General features: G+C 44.5%; 1 long non-coding RNA gene across 2 annotated transcripts in view; it reads left to right on the forward strand.

The window, feature by feature from the left end:
* Positions 1 to 26,643, forward strand: part of LOC115516260 — a 254,272-nt gene that overhangs the window by 31,830 nt on the left and 195,799 nt on the right. Inside the window, exon 6 of one of the 2 annotated variants that reach the window (XR_003969508.1) lies at positions 15,366 to 15,637. The exons of the other annotated variant lie outside the window; for it this stretch is intronic. This is a non-coding gene — a long non-coding RNA (uncharacterized LOC115516260). Of the gene's footprint in view, positions 1 to 15,365; positions 15,638 to 26,643 lie in introns of those variants that run through there. 2 annotated transcript variants of the gene reach the window in all.

Raw genomic sequence — 26,643 nt, forward strand, 5'->3', positions numbered from 1 at the left:
TCATGAAATATCACGAGTATTTCACTGCTCAGGCCCCCGTAACAAAATGCCATAGTCGGGGAAGCTTAAACAGCAGGAATTTATGTCTCCCGGTTCTGGAAGCTGGAAGTCCAAGTTCTGATGAGAGCCCTCTCTTGGCTTATAGACAGCCGCCTTCTCACTATGTGCTCACAAGGCAGGGGGGAGAGAGGAGGGACAGAGAGAGAAAGCAAGAGACAGAAGCAGGAGAGGATCAGCGGGCACACTGCAAGGGAGCAAGTGAGTTCTGGTGTCTCTTACTCTCTTACAAGGACACTAATCCTAGCCTATTGGGGCCCCACCCTGTGAACTTATTTAACCCTAATTATGTCCTTGTAGGCTCTGTCTCCAAATACGGTCACAGTAGTGGTCAGGGCTTCAACATAAGAATTTTGGTGGACACCATTCAGTCCATAGCAACGGGTGTATATAGATCTGTCAGAACTCATCATTTTGTGTACTTTCAGTGAATGCAATTTATGTACATAAACTATACTTCCATGAAGTTGTTTTTATTTATTTTTTTTTAAATTTTTTTTAACATTTATTTTTGAGACAGAGCATGAACAGGGGAGGGGCAGAGAGAAAGGGAGACACAGAATCTGAAACAGGCTCCAGGCTCTGAGCTGTCAGCACAGAGCCCGACGTGGGGCTCGAACTCACGGACCGTGAGATCATGACCTGAGCCGAAGTCGGACGCTTAACCGACCAAGCCACCCAGGCGCCCCTCATGAAGTTGTTTTTAAAAAAATAGAATAGATGAGAGACAACCAGAGGTTGACCCTGTAGATTTAATATAGACTTTACAAGAAGGAAGGAAGGAAGGAAGGAAGGAAGGAAGGAAGGAAGGAAGGAAGGAAGGAAGGAAGGAAGGAAGGAAAAGGGAAGGGGAGGAGGGAAGGAAGGAAGGAAGGAAGGAAGGAAAGAAAAGTAAGAGGTTAGTCCTTACCCTAGCGTTGAATAATGAAGTCGCTTGTTGTTCAGGTTAGCAGTGGAAGCAGGAACCTCCACCCTTCCACAAATCCAACACTCCCTTGAGCTTACCCCTGTGTCTGTGACATGGCCCAGAGAATAGGACTGAATGCCACCTCTATGCCTGCTTAGCCCAAGCTGGTTGCTCTTCTTCCCCAGTCTGCTTTGGGCAATGGTAACCACCTGTACTCTTTGGTTGTAAGGGCTCTCACAACCCAAACAAAAGACTGACCCTCCCCTGCTTTTGAGAAGTAAGTCCATGATACTACATCCCCTTGAGCATAAGCTATTTCCAAAGGACCCTGGGAGAGCTGTACAGTGAATGAAGGGTCTCAGGTGTCCACTTAGTCAACAGTCTGCCTCCCATTACCCCAGCATGCCCACCAAGGCTGATCCCTTCCCAAGGAGCTTCATGGTTCAGCATTTCCTATGCCATTCTGGACCCCATCATGACATGGGCTCTCTGTCTTAGGCTCAGCAGACTCAGTGTTAATAATGTAATGGTAGACAGTAATGGCTTGCATGACCTAGGGTTGCTTCTGATATTAACACAAGCATTCTAGAGACAGTGTCTGAGTCCCAAGGAATCTTGATGCTTTTTTTTTTTTTAATGTTTATTTATTTTTGAGCCAGGGAGAGACACAGCATGAGCATGGAAGGGGCAGAGAGAGAGGGAGACACAGAATCCGAAGCAGGCTCCAGGCTCTGAGCTGTCAGCACAGAGCCCGATGTGGGGCTCGAACTCACGAGCGTGAGATCATGACCTGAGCTGAAGTCGGATGCTTAACCGACTGAGCCACCCAGGCGCCCCTTGATGCTTTTTATATAACCCCCTCTTAACTCTAGCCTGTGTGCCTTACCATGCCAGGGGAATTTTCCTAAAACCCAGAATGGGTCACATCACTTGGTTGATTCTAGTCCTCTGTTACCCATACCCTTATTCATTCAGAAATTATACACCAAATTTCTACTGTTTTGGGCATTGGGCATACAGGAATGAATGAGACATAGTTCCTACCCTCTAGAAAACCACTGTTTGGCAGAAGCAGGTAGAATTTCAGGTAGATAAATGTCACAAAGGGCTCTAAGTGTTTTGATGATAGTGATTATGGGATTTGGCAGAGTCCCAAAGGAAGGAGATGTCACTTTTTCCTGGGAAAGAAGAGGATGTCAAGGAAAGGGACCCTGAGCAAGGTTTTGAAATGAGAGAGTCAAGTCATTTCCAGGAGAAGAAGCAACCTTGAGCAAAGACATGAAGCAGTGTAGACATGCTCGCCCCATTCTACTTACAAGGAAGCTCAGTCTTAGAGTTAAAGCTTGCCCATGACCATACTGCTCATATTGCTGGTAAGAGCTTTTATGAGGTTATTCTAGAAGCTGGGAATACAGCAGGAAATGTGTAAGTGCAGGGGTCTCTCCACTACTGAACACTGCAACTGATCTTTTCAAATTAACAACTCTATCAAGCATTCCTACTATGTAGGGGAAAAGAACTGAGTTATATAATGCCCTCAAAATGTATTTGTTACTTGGAAAGGAGGCTGTATATAGACACAAATCGTTATGTCAGCCTTTCAATTTTGTAATGCTGGCTGGAAAAAGAAAGAGATCATTATTCTTTTATTTGTTTTGTCTTCCTGATGACAAAGTGCAAGCATTATAACAAAACCAGTCTTGCTGACTTAGCACTTGACCAAAATTTTGATTTATAGGTTCTTGTGAACAACATAAAATGAGCTCTGTCCCGAAGGCGTTTGGGGGCTGTTCTATTTGTACTCAGACTTAGGCCATATTACATGAGTTGTCATTCTGAGAAAGGTCAGTCTTTGCAGTTAAGCTATTGGGTCTGCCATGTAGATTCTGTTGTCCTGTTTCCTGAAGGGGGACCCCTGAAACCATAAATAAGAATCAATACTCAATCTACTTTTATGCCAGGAAGCTTTTCACATAGATGCCTGAACATCTATCTCTGGCTATTGGAGGAAAAAGCAATCATTAGATCCAGGTAGATAATGTCACCATCCCCCACATGACACTCATGTGTTAAGCAAAGGGGAATCTCAAGTCCTTACATTTCCCTAGGCCCTCCTGGGCTGGGCCAGTGGTATCCAGGATTGGTGGTGTCCTGGACCATAGGACCAAGAACTTGAGCATCTCTTCCCTTGGATGGGAGAGAGGACAGGAGCCCGGGAACATATTTTGCTCACTGACGTCCACCCAGAGATCCCATTCCCAGCCCACTCCCCCAGGTAACCAACAAGACCTCTGGAAACTTTACCTGGCCCTATGAGGGAAAATTTTATGTCCCCAATTCCAAAAATACCTGCATATAAAATGTAGGGACTCAAGAGTAGGTTCTATTAGATTTTTTCAGTGCCAGGGGATCCAGGAATGCTACATACTCATAATACATCACTCTCCATATAAATCCCCTTGAGAAATCATGTACAGGACAAAGATAAAAGACTTACCGTAGTGTAGCTTGGCCTTTGACTCTAAAGTCCAGTACAAAGAATGCCAATAAACCAGACTGGGCCACGGGTAGCACTCTTTTCTCCCACACTGCTTGAGCCCATGCCAACCCTGGGCCGGGGCGGATGTCACTACTCAATCACAGTACTCTACTGTTGATCTCAGATCTAGCCTCTGACTTTGAGGATAAAGTTTAGAGAAGCAACTCCTAATTGATAAAATTAATACAAAGATTAAGCCTATTTGCCATTTTTGGCCCAGAGAATGGGTGACCCTCACCTTGTACTGTCCTTGTCTTGCTGCTCTCGGCTGGACTGTGTCCCCATAGATTTCACACTATGGACAAAGATAGCATATACTTGGATTTGGATCACCAAAGCTCTGCCATGTATCTCCTCTCCTTCCTTCCTCTTTCCTTAACTCCCACCAACCAAGCGATGAGAGAGCATTGCATTCTCTTGGTCTTCTGTTTGCATTTTTCCTCACTCTGATTTGAATTCTGCCTTTCTGCTTGGGTTATCTTTTGTTTATCCTCTCCCTGACCAGCTCATATTTGCTAATGGTTTTCATAGAAAGCAAGTCTTGGAAAGGTTAAACAGAGAGTAATTTAAACCTTCTCTCCCGTTGTTAATAACCCAGATGTACTACTGGATCTCTGACTCTGGTGTCTCTTAATTGATAACTGAAAATGCTGTCACCCACTGTTGCAGGGATATGTTATGTCCCAATATCTCATGATGTCTCTGAGGCTCTTATTAAATAACATTCCTCTCAGTGAAGCCTCAAACCTCCTTTCCCCCTTCAGAAAATTTCCCTTTCCTGCTTGACTGTATCTCCCCTTGGATTCCCAGGTTGGGTCTTGAATCCCCATTAATTGCCCTTGAAGGAAGTCAAGGGAGGATACCAGTGAATGGGCTCTCAGAAATCGACTAATAATTTCTGCTTCCTTTAGAGGATGGAATTCAAATCAATGTTTCTCTCAAACTCCGTTGATTGCCCTCTGAGGGGGTATTAATCTGGTCAGATTTCAGGGACCCGTTTTCCAGCAGGTGACAAGCCTCAAGGGCATACACAAGCCCTAGTGGACAGGCAGATTCTCTCTTTGATTCCCTCCACCGTGTAGTTGGTGGGTGTCTTTATTATACAATAATAATAAGATTCAAGACTTGGGTGCTAGGGGAGTAGACAGTGGGGGAGAGTCAGACTGCTCTGTGTCATCTTTTGTCTAAAACTACTTAGGCTCAACTAAGTCATTGCAAATGTTCTGGGACAATAGATATCCTGAATATCCCTTATCTGGACTCTTAAATTAAGTCTTCACAAGTCTCTAATCCTCTAGCCTGGCCTTCTTCTGACCCATGCTGTATCCTGAAACCATAGTGATTTTAAGAAATGTACGTCTGCTCGTATTTCTGCTCTTGGATAGGGAAACAAATCCTGAGCTCTGGGAGAGAGGGCCCAGAGAAGTGATCTTGCTTTGGGAAGAATAACCCCTAGGTACCCACAAACCATGACTTATTGGAGAATTCACATTCTGATAAAGAGCCACATGGGGGCACCTGGGGGGCTCAGTCGGTTGAGTGTCTGACTTCGGCTAGGGTCATGGTCTCACGGTTTATGAGTTCAAGCCCTGCGTTGGGCTCTGTGCTGACAGCTCAGAGCCTGGAGCCTGCTTTAGATTCTGTGTCTCCCTCTCTATGTTCCTCCCATGCTCATGCTCTGTCTCTCAATAATAAAACATTTTAAAAAAATTTTTTAAAGCCACATATACTTCAACATCCCCAGTAGGGAGGTGGTGGGGAAGGGAGGCTACGATGGTGAGAAGAAAAATAAAAGGAACTAGTGAACAGTTTTTTAAAGTAAAGATTTAAGGGTTTGGCACAATAGATCAATGCTGTTGAGACGCCACGTTCTGAATCATTTAGTAAGTGCATATGTGGTTTCCTCCTAAGCGGAGAATTCCAGGTCCACTTTGGACAGGATCACGGCACTCTGTGCGCCAGCAGGGAAGACTGGTTTGTTCTAAGCTCTGGGTGAGGCCAAAAGCACGACCTGGAGGGTACAGGCTGCCCCACGTCCCCTTCCAGGACTCTGGGCATGATGAGGAAGCAACTCGGAAGTCCCCAGGTGGGAAGAAGCTTCCACTCTTTAGCAGTCCAGTTAGAGGCAGTCACAGCCACCGTCAGCACTGAGGCGGAAAAGCCCTGTGCCAGGGATAGAGGGCAGGTGCGGGGGAGCAGGGTGGGACTGAATGTCAGGCTCAGGAGTATGAAATGAGGCCAAGCCGGGGCACGGAGGAGGGAGGGGTCTGGAGTCTGAGGCTAGGTCAGCTCCACAAGAGACGTCTAATCTGAGCAGCGTGAGAAAATTGGAATTTGGGGTCAGATTCAAGGGCACACAGAGCTCGTTGGGCAGTCAGGGCCAGCTTTCAGGACAGATCCTTGGCCAGCTAGGAGAAAAATCACTTCTAGGCGATAAGAGGCCAGAGGCCAAAGCCATCTTCAGTCTCTGTCTCTTCTTCTGAGAATTTCTCCCTCCTCTGGGCTTAAAGCCATAGACATTGAAAGCCAGTGTCTGCTGCAGGTGGAGATGCCGGCCCCATAACGCGATCAAGAACATCACCATTGTGTGAGGACCCTGGGAGGGGTCTACCTGTCCACGGGGGACATGCATTCATTACCTGGTTGTGCAGGGGTAAACTGAGCACCACAGCCCTTCTTTAGGTCAAAGGTACCTGCATTAGCAAGGACCTTTTATTTCACAAACATTTTAAGTTTTCTGTCATGAATTTTGAAGCTAAATTTGAAAACCACAGAGGGGCGCCTGGGTGGCTCAGCCGGTTGAGCGTCCGACTGCAGCTCAGGTCATGATCTCGCGGTCTGTGAGTTCGAGCTCCGCGTCGGGCTCTGTGCTGACAGCTCAGAGCCTGGAGCCTGCTTCGGATTCTGTGTCTCCCTCTCTCTCTGCCCCTCCCGTGCTCATGCTCTGTCTCTCTCTGTCTCAGAAACAAATAAACATTAAAAAAAATTAAAAAAAAAAAAAAGAAAACCGCAAACATGACCAATATCTAGGTAGCTTTGTAGGTGAAAAGAATGGGCCATGTCCAGCCCCTTCTACAGGAATTTACTGAGCTCCTCTCTGCCAGTACCACCTTCCCCCACACAGCATACACTCTGAGACAGGCTTCCCAAACATTCTAGCATTCTCCTGCCAGTCTCCCCCTGTCCAAATACCTGTAGGGCTGACTGACTTTTTTTTTTCTTCACTCATTTTGAAGTTAAGGGAAAAAAAAAGCCATAAAATGGGATTTTCAAGGGTCCAAACAGCCAGCAGAAAGGCAGGATACCATCTTCAGGACAAGGAATGCCAGATAATAATAGTGTTTACGTTATGATTTTCCCCTCTCTCCATGATGTCTCTTTGCTCCTAGAGAAATTTCATACAATTCTCCCATTTTACATGATATGTGATGCACCAGGAAAGAGAGGTGGGCAGTCTAGCTTCCTACTGAGTGATCTGCCTCATCCTCTTCATCGTGATGCCTCAGTTTACAATGTCTAGACTTGACCTTGAACATCAGAGAAGGGATTCTCTTACCAGTTGGTGCTTACAGCCTAACATGGGAAGCATCAGACGTATAGGAAATGCCCCATCTGTGATGCTGGAACTGGCACGGGTATTTGTTAAGGAATAAGTCTCTCTTCATTTTGCACAAGCAGTTCCTCTCCCTGAAATATCAGTTCCTAGCCCTGTGCCCTCGTCATCTGCGAGCACTGCCGTGAGGGTGAGCCCCAGATGCCACCCAGCCCTGCTTCCCTCCACAGTCTGCTTTTGGGGCCCTCCTCTGTCCAGGGATGCCTCCTGCAACCACATGGCAGTCATCCTTTGCTGGGAGGCAGCTGTGACACTGGGAAGAACACACAGGTTTTTGGCAACAGAATCACTCAGAAGCAAATCCTACCACTGACGTGTGCGGCTTTAGACACAAGACCCTTATCACTTAACGCATTATTTTGTTGGAAAGATGAGATGGGGTGCAAAAAGAGAACGCCCCTATAAATTTGGAGACCATGAATATGAGCAAAGGTAAGTTTGAGGAGAAAACGAAGCAACCAGACAAGGTCACAGGCAGCCTCTTTTCTTCCTCCTGCTCTCCACAAGCCCTCTCTGGGCCAGAAGCAGAGCTAAATGCTCTAAGTGTCGCAGTCAACGAGAAAAACATGCCCTTTCCCCTGAAGAGCTTAGACTTGGACCATGCCCTTCAAAGTATACTGCACCCTGACACATGGTAGGCCCTCAAAAATGGCAGTTACTGTCCATTTAACTATTCAGGGCCCTAAAGACATACTGTACTCTTTTAGCTTTGTGTAATGAATTACATAGCATTTAAACTGGGAGAATTGCATGAAAGTTCTCTAGGAGCAAAGAGACATCCTGGCGAGAGAAAAATCATAAACACTATTCTTATCAGGCATTCCTTTGTCATAAAGATGGTATCTTGCCTTTCTGCTGGCTGTTCGGACTCTTGAAAATCCCATTTTATGCTTTTTTTTTTTTTTTTTTTTTCCTTAACTTCAAAACGAGTAAAAAAGAGTCCGCCAGCCCTGCTGGTCTTTGGAGAGTGGGAGATTCTTTTCCATACATTTCACTTACTCTCATTTGTTTCTCTGCAGGCAAGGAGAGAGCAAGAACCAGTGTGCTTTCCTCTATAATTATTACAATGTTTCCAGTAAGTTCAACAAAATGTTCATTATTTAACTAACTACTGGGAGGGAAACTCAGCTTCCAGGTGGGAGTTCTCCGACCAGCATCCAGAGGCAAGAGTAGAATCACCTCTTGTGTAGTTCCTGGGTGGCTCAGTCAGTTAAGCCTCTGACTTTGGCTCAGGCCATGATCTCATGGTTCGGTTTGTGAGCTCGAGCCCTGCATCAGGCTGTGTGCTGACAGCTCAGAACCTGGAACCTGCTTCAGATTCTGTGTCTCCCTCTCTGTTTGTTCCTCCCTTGCTCATTCTCTCTCTGTGTCTCAAAAAGAAATAAACATTTAAAAAAAGAGAGAAGAAAAGCACCTCTTACACTTGAAGCTCTGGGTACAGAGAGACAAGAGAAAAAGAAAAAAGGTCCTTGCCCTTCTATAGCCGGCTGGCTCTGAGCCAGGAGGGAGTCCAGCGGGGTGATCCAGGCAAACTCACATAAACAGGCCACCACCAGTGGCGAAGGGAACACAGATGCAGAGAGAAATGTAGTTCTGCCAGCTCTCACTAACATCTTATGTTTACCTTCCTCCATTTTTCTACTACGAGAAACAACCAGATGAAGGTACACAAGGGGGAAAAAAGCAAATGAGCCCACAGAATGTATTGGTTACTTGGCGTAGCAGGATGGAGGTGATTTTAACAGCAGGTAGAAATAAGCTCTTGTAGTAAATTAATTCCACTGTAGTAACCAAGTATTGTGCAGTGAGACAGGCTGCCCTGGGAAACTCTCGGTTCCTTGGAAGCTGTGCTCAATCCCAGCTTGATGGGATTAAAATAGGGGAATCTCCTTCCTGGGAGAATGAGCCAGCAAAACCAAATAAAATTGCAAATTCTCCAAATGGATTTTCTTTCCCTTTCTGGTTCGGGACAAAGCTTATTAAATGAGTAGGATCAACTAACTGTGTTTCTAAAATAAGAAAGCTGGTATCTCTGACAATGAGGTGAGTGAGACCCCAGGCCCTTCCTGTTGAAAGGAAGCTTTTATAGCTCTGAGGTCACACAACCCCAGCCAAGCCCCTCCTCATCTATTTGGTCACAGATGCAGCAAACCCATGCCAGATTCACTGCTGTGTTCTGACCATCCGAAATGTGATCTTGGGGTGCCTGGGCGACTCAGTCAGTTAAGCATCCAACTTTGGCTCAGGTCATGATCTCACGGATTGTGAGTTCAAGTCCCGAATTCGGCTCTGTGCTGACAGCTCACGGCCTGGAGCCTGCTTCCGGTTCTGTGTCTTCCTCTGTCTCTGCCCCTCCCCCGCTCACTCTCTCTTTCTCAAAAATGAATAAACACCAGAAAAAAATTATAGGAGCACCTGGGTGTCTCAGTCGGTTAAGCGTCCGACTTCGGCTCAGGTCATGATCTCACAGTTTGTGGGTTCGAGCCCCACGTCGGTCTCTGTGCTGACAGCTTGGAGCCTGGAGCCTGCTTTGGATTCTGTGTCTCCCTCTCTCTCTCTCTGACCCTCCCCCGCTCACACTCTGTCTCTTTCTCTCTCTCAAAAATAAACATTAAAGAAACATTTTTTTTTAATTATAAAAAAGATAAAAAGAAAGGTGATCTTAAGGAAAGTCTGGAAGCCCAAATAGGGAAAACCTCAGAGGGTCTCTGGCTTAAATTTGTTTCTCTTGTTTATGAATCTCACCCATGTGGACATGTACATCACATAACTTATTTCAGTTTTGTCATACGTGGTAGACAATAGCTGTGAACACAAGCTAGACCAACCAGGTGGCCTGTGTGTCCGAGTGGCCCAGGGCTGGGGAAGAGGCCCACATGGCCCCACTTGAAGCCCTCAGAGGGCTGTTAACAGCTAAATACCCTAATCAACTCACTTTCATCGACTTCTCCAACAGGCTGGGGAAAAAAGGCTGGAGAAGTCCTGGCAGCAGCTTTGAATATGCAATTCAATGTGATATTTCACCACGAGCTTGGTGGAAAGAGGGCCTAAACCTCTGTTCATAGATTTACAGTCTAACTTTTACTCTGCCATTTTACCTACGTTCATAAACCGCTGATTATTTTCTACTAACCACAGAGACACTGGCACTCTCTACCTACTATTCCGTGCCTGAGCGGGCATAGTAGGAACTGCCCTTAGCCTTCTAATTCGAGCCGAACTTGGCCAACCAGGCGCCCTACTAGGAGACGACCAAATCTATAATGTAATTGTCACTGCTCTTGCATTCATAATAATTTTCTTTATGGTAATACCTATCATGATCAGAGGCTTTGGAGACTGGTGCCATTAATAATTGGAGCATATAGCATTGGAGATATAGCTTTCCCTCGAATAAATAATATCAGCTTCTGACTTCTTCCCCCATCCTCCCTCCTACGACTGGCATCATTGACAGTAGAAGCCGGCCTGAGTCTCCAGCCTCATTCTGCTCATTTTGACTTGATCCTGCTCAGCCTTTTCCCAGCTGCATGCTTTGTTGCAGCTCTTCTCTCTACTAGAACGTCTTTGTTTCTTCTCCTCCTTGGTGCAACTGAGAAATCCGCACACTTCGCTCAGACCTAGCTGCAGGACCCCTCCCTCAGGACTCCTGCCTGTGGGCCCTCCCCTTCCTGGCAGCCTGCCTGGCCGGATACCCTCCCCAGGGCCTCCCTCTGCACCTGGCGTGGCGCTCTTTTTGCAGGCAAGGCCTTAGTTTGAGGGTTTGACGGTAGTTGGTTTACCTTTTCCATGGACTCCTGAGCTCAGAGCTGCTCAAGGGGGTGGGGGTGGGGGAGCTATGTTAATGCTTATTTGAGTCTCCCACACCTAGAAAGTGCCTGCCCTGCTCTAAGTCAGCAGCTGAGGGTGGGAGGAAGGAAGGGGAACAGAGGGCTGGAGGAATGGAAGGAGCGCCTGGATAGAATGAAACAGTCACCTGAGAAGACTTGGGCTGGAGAAGGAAGGAGGCCGCCTCGTGCCGTGTAAGATGCCCCCGCTGTTACAGAAAGGCTAGGATGGACACGTAAGTAGAGTAAGTTGTGAAGCATCACAAAGGAAATGGAGATTCTGCCTTGTTTGCAGGGATGGTGGCTTGAATGAAGGAGGGAATCCTGAGATCATAGAGGTAGATGGTTTCGGAGGCCCTTTCTTAGGTCTACACTCTATGCATGCCCAGAAGGCCTGCATAAAAGGCCCAGCTTTGTGTATTAGTCAGGGTTCTGTAGAGAAATGGAACCAGTAGGAGGTGTGTATATATGGAAAGACATTTATCAGAAGGAATTGGCTCCTATGACTGTGGAGGCCGCCGAGACGTGGCAGTGTGACTTGTATGCATGCTCTCTCTCTTTCTCAAAATAATTAAAAAAACTTAAAACAATTTTTACAAAGCAGGAGACCCAGGAGACCCAGTGGTGTAGTGTCAGTTCAAAGATGAACAGGTTCGTGACTGAGGGAGAGGTGATACTTCAGTTTGAGTCTGAAGACGGGAGAAGGGGGCTGTCACAGGTCAAAGGCAGCCAGGCAGGAGGAATCCTCTTTTATTTTGGGGTGAGTAGGTCTGTCGTGTCGTTCTCTCCAAGACTTCAACTGATTGGGTGAGGCCCACCCGAATTAGGGAGGCCGTCTGCCTTCATTCTACTGATTTAACTGTTAATTTCATCCTCAAACACCCACAGAAATACTCAGAGTGATGTTTGAGCCAATGTCTGGGTACCCCATGGCCCAATCAGCCTGATGTATGAAATTAACCATTACCATTTATAATTGCAAATATAATTCAAAATAACTTTAATATCTTTCAGAGGAGGGATGGATTGATAAATTGTGGTATATTATTACATTGAGATGCTGTCCTACAGCGGACACGCATGAACTCCAGACAAATATATCAACATGCGAGTATCGAGGAACCAATGTCCACCGCAAAAGGAAAGTTGCAGAAGATAAAAACTGTGTGAATTTTTAAAAGACAAAACAAGGCCACGTGTGGATATTTATCTATGTAGTAATAATATAAAAACATGGATAACAGAATAAACCTCAATTTCAGATTTTCCTTTAAAAAAGAAAAATCAGGGGGCACCTGGGTGGCACAGTCAGTTAAGCACCTGACTCTTAAACTCAGCTCAGGTCATGTACTTGCGGGTTCATGAGTTTCAGCCCCTGTGCTCTTATGATGGGGAGGCTGCTTGGGATTCTGTGTGTGTCTCTCTCTCTGCCCCTCTCCCTCTTGTGTGCATGCTCTCTCTCTTTCTCAAAATAATTTAAAAAACTTAAAACAATTGTTAAAAAGCACACTCAGAAAGAAACATGACAAAAGGCTAACTTGAATGTTAAAAACTGGATGGTAGTTATTTCCGTGCATGCAAAATATTTTCATAAGATGTTTTTTGAAAGATAACGGATAGAAGCAGTGGTCTGTATGAATTCCAAGACTCCCACACATCCCCAGGTTACTAGCTGGTCTCTACAAAGCAATTTCTTACGAGAGTACCCACACTGATGTCAGGTTTGGGTGAATATCCTCTGCCTTCTTGGGCACCTGAAAAACTGCCCATATCTTTCTTCAGGCAGCAAAAGGATTTGGGGCACCTCAGGGAGCATTCTATCTGAGGGGAGCCTCATGGTCAGGGTGGGAGAGAGTCACTATTTAGGAGATGCTCTCTGTGAGGAACCTGGACTCCAGGACTAATGGGAACTGGGATATAAATAGGACCTTCTGTTGTCTTGAAAGGGCAGGAGGAGTCATCCTTCACGATGTGGCCAGATAGGCCAGGTTCTAGTTTGGTTTCTCCATATGCCAATTTCATGATCTGGGGAAAGGCTGTAATTCACAGCTGCCATTTCCTCATCTGTATGGTGGGGACGATGACTTCTCTTACAATGTTGTGAAAACAAAGTAATACGGCCCAGTAGGGCTGCCTGGCCCAAACAAGGCACCAGGTCTCTTTTTTGGCACCCTCCCCACGTCTGAAGGGGAAATTCCATCAGAGTATCCCAGTCCTCAATTATATGGCCATGGGATTTTTGCTTGACCGATGATTATTGTTGCAGTACCAGGGAAAGAGGGAGGACACATTCTAAGGTTTCAGTTGAAAATGGACAACTTTGTGCAAACTTTAATTCCAAATGCGGAGACAGAACTTGAGTCAGGAGAACCGGGCTACCACAGGTGCTCTCTGTGACCTTGTGAACGTGGCCTCAAATTTCCCGGGCTCCGTGTCTCCATGGCTAGAAGGAAGCATGCCTGCAGGCTCTTTAAATGATAAGATAATGTAATTTTAAGAAGAGAGGAATATAGGGGATCTTGGGTGGCTCAGTTGGTTAAGCATCCAACTTCGGCTCCGGTCACGATCTCACGGCTCGTGGGTTTGAGCCCTGCATCGGGCTCTGTGCTGACAGCTCAGAGCCTGGAGCCTGCTTTGGATTCTGTGTCTCCCTCTCTCTCTGCCCTTCCCCCACTTGTGCTCTCTCTTTCAAAAATAAATGAACGTTAAAAAAAGAGAGAGAGAGATAAAATAGCGAGAAGCGATGATAACCAAAAGAAAAAGCTTTAATCCTTATTTAGTATATACAGTCCTTGAGTGGATTTATGACGTAAAGCTTCCTTACATGGTCATCATGCAATGCGAGTGTGGGACCCAAAATTAGCATGGTTCTTGTTTGATAGCTACTCTTCAAAAACAACGCACAAAGTGAACTCTGTTATTTTTAAGATGTTCTTACAGACCTATCTAGGCCTCTTCCCTAAGTGAGGGTGGTGACATGGCGGAGATGAAGGTGTGCTCACATCCACGGTGCCCTCCGCTAGCAGCAAGAACACTTGGTCCAGAACGGCGAGGAAGCACTCTGTCCCGTGACCTGAAGTCTGAAATTGAGAGGTGGTTAAAGGGACAAAATAACTGAAAACAGGTTCTCACAGTTTATTCAGGTCAGCATGATTGAGCTGTGGGTGACGGAAAATTGTCATCCCCTTCCCTACTTGTGAGTAGTAATTGTCCGTACGAGACAACGTTAAGGCAACGTTGTGGGCCTGTTTTGAAACGCTGCTTAGGAAGGCCGGCAAGCCAGCCGGTAGGCGTTAGGAGACTATTCAGCCGCACAGGTTGAAGTAGAAAGGCTATCTGACTAAAATAGAGTTAACCAGAAAATTCAATTCAGGAAAAACTAGATCTACACAGACTTCTGACTCAACACTTTTGTTGTCTTTTGCATTAAAGTGAAAGGGGAATCATTCACTGCTTGATGGAGTGCTGCCTGGCAGAACTTGGCTTTGTTTACGTTCTACCGTGAATTAGTCCGGTGTTTAGGGAAAATGGCTTAACCTCTCTGAAGCTAAAAATGCGGAACAGGGATGGGGCGCCTGGGTGGCTCAGTCGGTTAAGCGTCCCACTTTGGCTCAGGTCATGACCTCACGGTTCATCGGTTTGAGCCTTGCATCGGGCTCTGCGCTGTCAGTTCAGAGCCTGGAGCCTGCTTCGGATTCTGTGTCTCCCTCTCTCTCTGCCCCTACCCAGCTCAAGCTCTGTCTCTCTCAAAAATGATAAACAACAACAACAAAAGAATGCTGAAGGGGTAAGCTAGAGACTCTGAAACCCTGTAGTTCCAGGTGTTTTTCACGTGCTGAATCACCTACCGGGTCCTGCAGGTGAAGCCAATGATGGCGGCCTTCAGTCACCTTCCAGAAGCTTACCTGGATCCTCTCAATCCCCACACCAGAGCTGACAACTGTTTCCCACTCCCTACTGAATGAAATTCTGGGAATAACACTGAAGGCTTCCTATCTGTGAGGATAAAGGAGAAGAAGGAAAAGGACTCTGTCTGCCCCCGGGATCTGTGGACAAGAAATAGTCACTTTCACGATTGTACTAACATAACACTTGTTCCTGAGCCAGTAGCTCAAGTGAGTGAAATGAGGTTTTCAATAGACACGACCTCACACCCCCCTTCTAGGGACCTCCAAAGTCAGCATCAGCGAGGGCTGAAGGGACTCCGGGTTTCTGACTTCCAGAAGCTGTGGTAAGGACTCGGTAGCTATTACCAAGACCATTTCTCTCTCCGTCTAGGAACACAGCTGGCCTGCAACCCCGCCTGCCTTGCGGGTCACTGTGACTCTGTCACTGAGTTCTGTTCTAGGGGATGTGGTGGAAGATACCTTTTCGAGCCTGACCCCTGAAAACCTCTCACCCAATCCTCAAATCTCTCTCCAGCAGCCACCAGCTGAATACCAATACCCGGCGCAACTTTGGAAGTAGTCACACATTGAAGATGGCAGACAATCTGTAGCCTGGGTTCCTGAATGAATGCCTCCATCACAGACTGGATTCTGCAAGGATAATAAATTTATGCACTCAACTGCAGAAAATTTGGAGTTTGTTACACACGTAGCTGCATATTGTACACACACACACACACACACACACACACAAAAGGTATTTGCATTATCAATTATTCCATGATATACAGTCACTTAAATGTCAGCTTTTAAGGGTTCACCTAATTATATCAATAAACCACCCACTGTGGTTCTTTTTTTTAAAAAAAAAATTTTTTTAATGTTTTTATTTATTTTTGAGACAGAGAGAGACAGAGCATGAGCAGGGGAGGGGCAGAGAGAGAGCGAGACGCAGAATCTGAGGCAGGCTCTAGGCTCTGAGCTGTCAGTACAGAACCCGGCATGGGGCTTGAACTCACGGACCATGAGATCATGACCTGAGCCGAAGTCGGATGCCCAACCGACTAAGCCACCCAGGCGCCCCTCCCCGCTCCCCCCCCCCACTGTGGTTCTGATGCTAGTTTCAGAGGACTTAATGAATGGATACTGAATAATAAATAATAAATCAACACTGGATAAATAAATAAATCATTGGATAGATAAATAAATAAACAGCCCTGTCAGGAGTGGGTAATATGGCAAAAACGTCTCCTTCCCTATGCCTCTCTAGCTGTGTCTGGAACAGCTTAGAGCAAGCACTGATTTACTCCCAGAGAAGTGAGACAGGAATTGTAATGCAGGCCTAAGACTCTGAGGCAGTTAACAAGAGGCTCAGAAAAAGGTTGACCACAGCCACTGCACAGCTCCTGGCGAGCGAGGAGGGGAACAGAGCGAGAGGGGGAAGAGCCATTCAGTCAGAAGCCAAGGGGATGGCACCTTCTGGAACTGGGAAGGAAAGAGAGGCTGTTTCCACCCTATTCTCCATCTTGTGAGGTAATGTATGTACAATCATAATTTTCACACAATGAAAAGCATGACTCTTTAATGATACAGAATGTATATGTGTCAAAAGTTACCAACTAAATAATGAGGAAACCAGTAATATGATAAAGGTAGTTCAAAGAGCATTTTGAGGGGTGCCTTGAGTATCTGGTTCTTGATTTCAGCTCAGGTCATGATCTCTTAGTCTTGAGGTCATGAGATCAAGCCCCACATCAGGCTTTGCACTGGGCGTGGAGCCTGCTTGGGATTCTCTCTCTTCCTCCTCTTCCTCTTTCTCTCCTTCTGTCCCTCTCCAGCTCTCTCTCTGCGCGCGCTCTCTCTCTCTCTCTCAAAAAAAAGAGCGTTTTGAAGAACAGGGTGATCTCATCTACTGGATAAAGGCATTCTGAAATAAATTTTCTGAGTCAAACATAAAACTGGAATATTCTGTAGAGCAGTGAAGCCTAACATGTAGGGTAATCTTTGTCACCTTAGAGAAATCTGCATGGTACGTGTGACTTCGCTGGGTCTCATCCCTTAATGGCACAGCCAAATACAGGTATATTTCCCTGGAAGTTTAGTTAAATTCTCAAATAAGCCTATGAAACAGTTCTCCTTTATAACCTTAAATAGACATGCTGCCCTCTCTTTGCCTATTTTTCCAAATTTTAAAAGATCTTTTCTAATTGTCCCCCCGTTTTTTATTATAATTAATATCCAGAGATTATTCTTGACCACCCCAAAGGCTGGTCTCATGTTTTAGCTTGATTGTTTACAAAGGTGAAGTAAGCAGTGTTGCTTAACCATTATAATCTTCCTTGAGCCAGAGGTACTGAGGCCTCTCTAAAGCCAGAGAATTAACTTCTGTCTGGAAATTTTATTAAAGAATCTCAGGTTGGGCTGTTTAAAAGTCTTGATGATTTGGACTTCTATTCTGACGCAAGAAACCAAGGTCCAAGAAACTCCACCAGACAGATCTCACATGAAGTGCTAGTAAATTTTGGTGAATTCTTCAAGATTCCCCATGTTTTATTATGATCACTGGTACTCCGGGAAGTGACTTTCCTTACCTCTGGGAGGCTGGGAGCCTGTATGGCATAGAACATGTCTCAGGCCAGGTTTCCCGGGAGAGCTTTGTAAACATTGACGCCACATGTTAAATATACCTTTGTAAAGGTGAGCTTGTCACACTTGATTAAGTGAGGTTCATTTTCAACATGACACTCCAGATCTGGCCTTAGTTGCACAGCTAATTTGTCAAATTATATCTTGGTAAAAAGGAGGCCAAATCCTCACTGAACCTACGCAAATAACTATATTGCTGTGCAAAGTAAAGCATCTCAATAAACATCCTCGTCTCTGAATTCAGAGGTGACAGTAACAAGCAGATATCATTACAAGTGCCCTCTTTCAGGGGCGCCTGGGTGGCTCAATCGGTTAAGCGTCCTACTCTTGTTTTTAGCTCAGGTCATGATCTCACAGTTTGTGGGATTGAGCCCCGCATTGGGCTCTGCACTGACAGTTCAGAGCCTACTTGGGACTCTTTCTCCCCCTCTCTCTCTGCCCCTCCCCGGCTCCTGCTTGCTCTTGCTATCTCTGTCTCTCTTTCAAAACAAATAAACATTAAAAAAGTGTCCTGTTTTCAGTTTCCTAAAGCATCGTCTACTACATTGAGAGAGATTAAAAAGGAAGAGTAAAAATCTCCTCTCATACATTATGATAAATAGAACATTAAAAAATTAACGTATGCCGAAGTAGATAACTACCATTTAAATTTCAGTCTGGTTTTCCCTCATCAGTTAATTCAGTCCTATGTCATTAAATTTATTCCACTGGATCTTGGGTCAGCAGCTCCTTTTGTAAAATTGTCTACTTGTGAACTAAACACAATGTTAGAAGTTCTGACCAGTCCCCTAATACAGTCTGACAGTTGTCTAGATAATGTCAGCTTTACACGTTGGAGCTTTTACCCGTAAGCCTAGTCTTGACGCATCAATAGTTACTGGTGTCCAATACAGTCAGTCCTTTCCTCAAGACTGTGAGTTTTTCTTTATCAAAGATACAGATTCTAGCCTGCAGGCCTTCAGGAACATGTCAGAGGAGAGTGAAAACCAGAGTTAGACGAGACTATGTATCTGTGGTTCATTTTGCGCAGCAGATAATAATATCAAAAAAGAGGAGAGTTAAATTCTCTGTTGGGATATAATACATAACTGTTTCCTTGAAAATTAATGTTCCCTCTCGGGCAAGAACATATTGTGGACAGTGAGAGCATTGGCAAATCTTTGGGACTTCGCATCCCTTCTATAATACGGATAACTTATGCCACATTAATATCAATAACATTTTACCTGTACAAAACTCTTCTGTGCTTTGACACATCATTTGTTGTCATTTAGCTTGTACAACAGGGTGGAACTAATTAAGAAGCGTGCAGAAACAATCCTAATTATTTTTAGCAATTTTTTATATGTAATATTAAAGAAGAAATCTTTGTGAGTTCCCATGGGAACTTTGGGACATCGCAAAGATATTTGGGTGTAAAAGAAATAATCAATCTTTTCCCTAAATGATGGTCTGGTTCTCTGATGGCAAAATCAAGAGTTAGGAGAGGAAATCTGGAAGCTTGATTAAGATAGAAACAGTAGCTTGGTTACCTATTAATCAAAGTGGCAATAGAATATTTTAAGTAAATTCTGGAAGAAGGTGACACGGTTTTGTGAAACCTTAGCTCCTTGAAAATCAAGGTGATGATGATGAAGTAAGTGCAAAGCACAGAAAATTATTCTGGTAAGACTTAGGAGCCTTGCTATCCAGACAGATAACACAGAAGATAGTGAATAACCTTGTTCTCTCCCTTGTAAAAGCAGGCTACGTGTTCTAAGATCAATTTATCATTTTAACAGAGAGAAATCAAATTCTAGTTTGAAATTAATATCGGCTTTGGCAGTAAGGATTCCGCAGTTCCCCTATCTCTTTGGTTAAACTTACCTTAGGAATAAGCCCATCAGCCATGAGCACACTTTTCCAAAATTTTAGCACACCCCTTTGATTACACCAGACTCATTATTTGCAGATATTCTAAGCCAAGGTGAATAACATCTAATTTATATGAACCTTCTACAACTTTCCGTATCCAAGTTTTGTCTTTTCCACATTCGGGAATGCCCAGATGCTTTAAGCCAAACCTATCCCTCTTTCCCTTAAGAGATACGTCCTGTTAGCTTTAAGTAGTCACTACTTTGTCATTACTCCCGGTATATAGTGTTAATCATTTGTATTGATTAAAACTTTTAACCAAAGCAACTCAATTTTATCTCAGAGAAGTGAAAGCTAGGTAGGGAATTGAGAACCACCTATCAACACAGCCAAGAAATCTCACAAGAACATGTAATACGACCCCCTTGGTTACTCACATGCCTCTTACGTGTTCTCAAAGTGGCAAAAGGAACACGTCCATTAACAGCACCCAAAGATATAGCTACTCCATACCATGAAAATAGGAGGCAAAAGTATATATTTTTATATATTAAGACTTTACTAAATAACCAAGATCTCTGTATTTTATTTTGTTTAGAAATTACCTGGGTATCCAAAAATTATTCATTAATTTACTCAATTTAACATTAGTCTACGATTTTAAAGTTAACTAAGGATGTCGGAAATTATGTTCAAATGGACACACTACAAGCACAGTTGCTGTTGATATAAAAGGTTTTTTAGGGGCCCCTGGGTGGTTCAGTTGGTTGAGCATCCAACTTCAGCTCAAGTCATGATCTCACAGTTTGTGAGTTCAAGCCCCGCGTCAGGCTCTGGGCTGATGGCTCAGAGCCTGGAGCCTGCTTCGGATTCTGTGTCTCCCTCTCTCTCTGCCCCTTCCTTGCTTGTGCTCTGCCCACCCCACCCTCCCCCCGCATTAAAAATAAACATTAAAAAAATTTTTTATAAAGGTTTTTTAGAATTACTGTTCAATGTACTTAAAATTTTTACATATTTCACAATCCTCAATATTATGTAGGTATAATATTAGTTTATCTAACCAGTAAATTAACATGAAAGGTTTAGGAAGTTCATGGTTAACTGGGTGGCTCAGTCATTTAAGCTTCCGACTCTTGATTTTGACTCAGGTCATGATCTCAGTCATTATCGCATGGTCACGGCATCCAGCCCACTTTTGTTGGGCTTTGAGCTGGGCATGGAGGCGGCTTAAGATTCTCTCTCTCTCTCTCTCTCTCTCTCTCTCTGCTCCTCTCCCCTACTCTTTCTCTCTCTCTCAAAAACAAACAGAGGCGCCTGGGTGGCGCAGTCGGTTGAGCGTCCGACTTCAGCCAGGTCACGATCTCGCGGTCCGTGAGTTCGAGCCCCGCGTCGGGCTCTGGGCTGATGGCTCAGAGCCTGGAGCCTGTTTCCAATTCTGTGTCTCCCTCTCTCTCTGCCCCTCCCCCGTTCATGCTCTGTCTCTCTCTGTCCCAAAAATAAATAAACGTTGAAAAAAAAAATTTAAAAACAAACAAACAAACAAACAAAAACTTTAGGAAGTTCAGATTAACTAGCTTATTCACGAAAAATATACCAAACCTTGCTTTTAATAATTGTTATATTATACCTCATACTGATAAAACCAGAGAAAATATGTATAACTATTGTTAAGCCAAAAGATTAAATCAGCATGATTTGCTTAAGGATTCATCTTGATTACTTGAATTTTGATTCTTATAAAAATGCTTCTTAGGTAGTATTTTCTATAAGAAAGGATTTTGGTAAGCCAATCCATTTAAAATATCGGAAGCTTAGTTTATTTGGAGGGTAATTCTGGGAATATACGTAATTTATTTAAGTGCTTAAAATCTCTATAAAGCAATTAATTACTTTCATTTGTGAGACATTGTAATCTAATTAATTAATACTTCAGGAAAAGGGAAATATATCGCAATGAAAAGTAAAGCTTTTCTTAATTACGCACAAGCCTTCAGAGACCTTGTAGCTTTACATAGTTACTGGCCATGAACAGAGAGAAATAGAAAAATTCACCGTTCCAGATCTCAAAGGGCTGTTCTTCATTCCAGGAAGAATAAAATATTTTCCTAACTGATTTGAGGTCACAAGTTGCCAAACGGACAAACAGAAAAGACTAACAAACCGGTTTCTTACCCAACAGAGAATAGATGCCACCATTTCAGGAGAAATCACCAAATGATCAGCCCAGAAAGCTGGGGCCCTAGTCATTGTAGTCATTGTAGTCATTGTAGTCATTGTAGTCATTGTAGTCAACAATGGCCGATAACGTCCCAGCCATGCACTAATCAGAACCAGGACTAAAGTTGGTCAAGGAGCAGAAATTAAAAAGAACAACTTAGAATTCGATTTCAGAGACAGAGAGCTAGGGAAGATAACGCTTATTATCATGTTTATCATTTGCACTCCATCCCAGGAGCCAAAAGAGCATGCTAGGTTGGACAGCCCATGAGGTCTGCTCCCGGTGCATCATAGTTAAATGGGCCCTGGCAGGTTAGACCACTTGGCAATCTTATCGAAGCCTCCAGAACTGATGGGTGTAATTACTACGGTTTTCAAAAAGTTAAAAATGTACAAATGTAGAATAAACGTGTTACAGATTTACTGACTCATCCATAAGGGAACTAGTAAGATTGGTAAAGATAGTTAAAATTGCATTTTGAGGAACGGGGTTACATAGTTTACAAAAAAGGGGGGGCATTCTTAAATAAGATGTCAACACTCAGATCCTCAGAACGCATATTCATGTGATTTTTACCTGACAAAAGAGATTTTGAAGGTGTGATTTAGGTTAAGGATCTTGAGATGGGAGATAATCCTGGATTATCTGGGGAGGCACAGTTTAATTACAAGTCTTTAAAAGGGGAAGAGGGTGACAGAAATGTAGGCGGGGGGGGGGGATGATGTGATGTGAGAAGGAACCCCTGTTACTCACTTTTTTTTTCTTTTCTTTTTTTTTCTTTTTTTTCTTTTTTATTTTTTTCAATATATGAAATTTATTGTCAAATTGGTTTCCATACAACACCCAGTGCTCATCCCAAAAGGTGCCCTCCTCAATACCCATCACCCACCCTCCCCTCCCTCCCACCCCCCATCAACCCTCAGTTTGTTCTCAGTTTTTAACAGTCTCTTATGCTTTGGCTCTCTCCCACTCTAACGTCCTTTTTTTTTTTTTTTTTTTTTTTCCTTCCCCTCCCCCATGGGTTTCTGTTAAGTTTCTCAGGATCCACATAAGAGTGAAACCATATGGTATCTGTCTTTCTCTGTATGGCTTATTTCACTTAGCATCACACTCTCCAGTTCCATCCACGTTGCTACAAAGGGCCATAGTTCATTCTTTCTCATTGAGACTGAGGAAGAGGGCCATAGGCTAAGAAACAGAGGCCTCGGTCAGCTACAAATGGCCCTCACTTTACAGTTGGCAAGAATGCAAGGGCCTCTGTTCTACACCTGAAAAGGTGTATTCTTCCCACAACTGGAATGAGCAGGAAAAGGATTCTGCCCTTGAGCCTCCAGAAGGCAATGCAGTCTACATACAAATCGGTTTCAGTGTGGTGACACCTGCTTTGACCTTTTGACCTTTCAAGCTGTAAAATGATACACTGGTGTCCTCTTAAGCCCCTGAGTCAGTAGTTATTTGCTATGGCAACGATAGAAAAGCAACGCACTGAGACAGATAAAATTTGTTAACATGCTATAGGTCAGTAAAACTGTCACCTTTGAGGTTATCTTTTCTACCTGATAGATACCTACATGGGGCATTTAACTTCACCAACAGTGATTTCATAACTACCGGTAAATAGCAATGTCAAACACAGGCACGTTGCTCTAGACACTGCAACAATCTTGGTGTGAGTCTGTTACACAGTGCGGCGGTCGATATTGAGAGACCATGCTACTCACTTTTTGCCTTCTTTCCAAGTTTAATTAAGTTTTTTCACTGGTGAGATGAGGAGGCGTCATGTCAGGTTTTAGATGATCAGCTCCAGGAGGGCATCACCTTATTTGTATCAATCCGTGTTGTCTTGCCTCAATACCTGACACGCAGCAGGTGCTCAATGAATGTTTGCTGAGTGAGTGAATAAGGCTCTCCCACCTCATTCTGAATGTTTCCTGCCATGTAATCTGTGATTCAACCACCCTGAATTCCTTCTATTCTTTAAACAAGCCATGCTCTCTCTCACCATGAGACTTTTGCATTTCCTTTTCTCTGGCCCCGAGCCCCTGTGCCCATCCACCTTGCCTAGCAAGGAGCCCCACCTTCGATCTCGGCTTAGACCTCACCTCCTCTGGGAAGTAATGTCTGGTTGCCTCATCTCCCCATGATGATTTCCTCTGCTCTCACCATGTCTGTGCTCAATGCCACAGCACTTAACATACATGCGCCTTCTGCAGACCTCCCGTCGATGGTCTAACGTAGCAAATGGTCATAGTTGAAGCATCAGCTCTAGAGTCAGACTGCCGGGGTTCAAACCCTGGCTCTGCAACGGACTAGCTGTGTTATTTTAGGTAAGTTAACTGATCTTCTGTGACTCAGTGTTCTCATCTGTAAAACAGGGATAAAATGAGTACCTCTACTACATACAGATGTAGTAAAGATTAAGTATCAAGGGCTTAGGACAGAGCTTGGGATATGGCTAGCACATGGGAAGCTATTATTGTTTTGTAAATTCCTTGAAATTGGAACCACCATCTTGTTCACCACTGTCCTCCATTTCTGACGCAGGATGCCTGACGTGGAGTTAAGTGCTCAGAATCCTCTAGTGACTTGAATAGAATTGTGAGCCATTGACGACCATCCTTTCCCGGGCCCAGAATTGGAGATCAGAGAGTAATGTCTTGGTAGTGAGGTAAGCTACCCAGAGAGGCTTAACTCCAAAGCCAGAAGAGGCCTGCCCCACCACCCCCCCAAAATGTCTGGAAGTCAAACAACTAACCAATACTGGTGCTCCCCGGAAGAGGTTGCTGACTTAAGTCTTCTGGGACATAGGCCTCATTACATCACAGGCATAGGCAACCTATTCCAAAAGGAGTATGGATTCTTAGCGATGGCAGACCTTTCTATTTCTGCCTCGCCAGCACACACACACACACACGCACACACACACACACACACACACACCTCCTTCCATCTCACCCTCAAGCTTCCTAGATCAGGAAATTCTCCAGCAGCCTTGAGACCCATTACACTGACCCTAGGGATCAGCCTTTGAATTTCCCAAGTTTGCCTAGGTCCAGGGTGTCCCTTGGAGCAATATAGAAGTGTTTGCTCTGGCTAAGGGAGTGTAGTGCCACACTTTCCTTTGTTTGGCTCCTGGGGTTGCTAGCTGAGCCATCACACCCTTTTTGGTGCACAGACTGAGAACTATCCACCTTCAGCCCTTCTGCCCAGTGGGGTTTGGAAGCACCAGCCCAGCCAGGAATGGCACAGAGACACTCACACAGGTAGAACCCACAATGGCTTAATCAAACTTACACTCCTGTAGGCATCTGCGTCCAGCCCCCACAGAGTGAAAAGAGAACATGAATTACGAGAAAGGCACAGTCACTTCGCAGAAATTACCCCGAGCCAGCATGGAATTTGTACATGGACAGAAATGATGAAATTCAGTATGAATTTTTAAGGCCCTCATCTTATTACATGCTGAACTGGTGTGGGCCGAATCCAAATGAGCAATGAGGAAGCATCACCAAGGACGGTCTATACCCTCCTAGTTGCCATTTCTTATTTAGTTAGGTTTTAGAACTATTACCTTTGTGATTCTCATTTATCTTATTTTATTTTTAAAATTTTTTTAATATTTATTTTTGGGGGGGACAGAGTGTGAGCAGGGGAGGGGCAGAGAGAGAGAGAGACAGAGAATCCGAAGCAGGCTCCGGGCTCTGAGCTGCCAGCACAGAGCCCGACGTGGGGCTCGAACCCACGAACTATGAGATCATGACCCGAGCTGAAGTCGGATGCCCAACCGACTGAGCCACCCTGTGATTTTCATTTTAATGCTTTTATTTCCCATAACATGAGGGAGCTTGAAAACACAACATAAACACAAGCTTTAAAAAATGAAATAAAATTAAATGGCATCCCTTTGAATTATTATTGCAATTTTGCCTTTGAGAAAAATGAGCCAGGAAAGTTACACAAAATGTCAAAGGTCATGTAGCATTATGGCTACAGAGACTTAGACCCCTGGATTCTGGATTTCTAGAAACACTGCCTCACCCAGTCCTCATTCTGTGAGTTGGGTGCTGTTATTCCACCATTAGACGGCTAAGGAAGCACTCTCCTGAAGTGGATGAGACTGAATACAATTTACCTAAGAGAGCAGATATTTGACGAAAAAGTACAGTTGAATTGTGCACACCTGGGTGACTAAGCAAATTTTAATAGTTTAATAAGAGCATTCAAAAAGCTTAGCAGTATTGGCAAAGGGTGTTTCAAATGCCATGCCCGGACTGACCGTCTTCCTCTCTAATCTCTCCAAGGAGAGTGGCTTGTTGACATTTGAAGGGTCATGTCCCAAAAGGCAGCTTGCCCGGACCCATGACACTGCCAGAAATCACAAGACCACGCTGAAAATACACAAAGACATTCCCTGTGGCCCCAGGCATCTCTGGCTTGAATAAAAGATAGCATTTTAGCACTAGGACCCTGCAATTTCAAAGGATAAACTGGCATCATCCCTTTGAGAATATCACCTTGAGTCCATTTTAGGAAAGAAAGAATAGAAAGTAGCATTTTGTCAAACCTCGTCTCCTCCTACTGCCTCCACCCTCTGCAGCTCTCCCAGGGAGGTGGGCAGGTGGATCGCAAATAGGTCAAGGCCCTGCCTTGATAAACAAGAAGCTTATACAGTTTACCCTCGAACAACACGGGGTTGAACTGTGTGGGTCCGTTTGTCTGCAGATTTTTTATAGGCAGGATCTTAGGTGTGTTTTATGATTTTCTTACTAGCATTTTCTTTTCTCTAGCTGACTTTATCGCAAGAATATAGTCTATAATACATATAACATAGGAAATATGTGTTGATCGATTGTTGACGTTATCTGTAAGTCTTCATTCAGGTCAACAGTAGATTATCAGTAGTTAGTCTGAGGGGGGAGTCGGAAGTTACACGGAGACTTTTGACTGCATGGGGGTCGGCGCCCCTAACCTCCCACCTTGTTCAAGGGTCAGCTGTCATTTGCCAGAGGCCTCTTTTCCCAGGCTCTAGCCTAAAGTTTCTTATGTTTCCTCTCTGCGCCAGGAAAACCTTGCCAGGTGAGCCCTGTGTGCTAGG

This window comes from Lynx canadensis, chromosome A1 (assembly GCF_007474595.2).
Source record: "Lynx canadensis isolate LIC74 chromosome A1, mLynCan4.pri.v2, whole genome shotgun sequence".
Classification (NCBI taxonomy): Eukaryota; Metazoa; Chordata; class Mammalia; order Carnivora; family Felidae; genus Lynx; species Lynx canadensis.